Source organism: Nematolebias whitei, chromosome 17 (assembly GCF_014905685.2).
Source record: "Nematolebias whitei isolate Nwh7 chromosome 17, NemWhi1, whole genome shotgun sequence".
Taxonomy (NCBI): Eukaryota; Metazoa; Chordata; class Actinopteri; order Cyprinodontiformes; family Rivulidae; genus Nematolebias; species Nematolebias whitei.
Window position 1 is genome coordinate 25,406,492 of NC_056514.1, and position 1,033 is coordinate 25,407,524.

Sequence of the window (1,033 nt, forward strand, 5' to 3'; positions counted from 1 at the left end):
ATGCTTTATGTCTGTATTAACAAAAAACATTTGACCATCTCGGGATTAACTGAATAACAGTTCTATGAATAAAATAACTTTTGAGTTTCTGACCATTTACTTTGAAACTCACCAATGTTCAGGTACTTTCTGAATGTCTATTTTTTGAGAAAACACAAACTTAAGGTTTAGTTTTATGAATCGTCAGGCAGACTTCACTTGAGGACTTTCAGTTGGTTCAATGAACACTTAAAAGAATAAAGGAGACAAATTGGTTTTCAAATCAGAAATAAAAACCTTGGAACATTTCTTCTAAGTATTTATTCTGTATGTGTCCTATTTGATTGCACCTTTTGTTTTCAGACTTTCTTTGGAAGAAATGAAGCAGTTTTATGATGAAACAAGATACTCACATGAAGTTGACCTTTAGGGGAAAATACAGATATTGTATTAAATATCAATAGTAAATAGTGAAGAATCCTAAAACTTCTGATTCTCGTTGTGGAGAGCAACCAAGTTTTTGCTTTTATTTATTACAAAGCCAATAAACCGAACAACAAACATACAAAGTTGTAGCTGCACTGTTGACATGAGGGTGCTAACAGCTAAGCTAACAGCTAACACCGACTAAAAGCTAACTAAACCGAGTAAAGTTAAAATCAAAGCGTAGCCATGTGGATATGAGACTTATCTTACTTTCGTTTGCCGTTTAAAATAGAAAAACACTAAAATTTAGTGTTGTTGCCGAGGTGGATACATTTTTATCGAACAGAATGAACGCTTTCAGGAGAGCTCGCAGAATGTCCCTTTTCGGCTACCGTTGATGGACCACTGGATCGTTTTTATTATTGATGATATTTTAATGGTTTAATTTGTGTCTTTGTTGCACTATACCAGACCTAAATATCATAAATCAGTTAACTAGTAAAATGAGCTGATGTTGTGAGAAAAATGACGCTGAATGAAGGATTTGTGGATAAACAGATAGTTTGCAGACCAAGAAGATTAATGTTGCCAAACATATTTGAGAAATGTGACTTGATATGAAACAGTG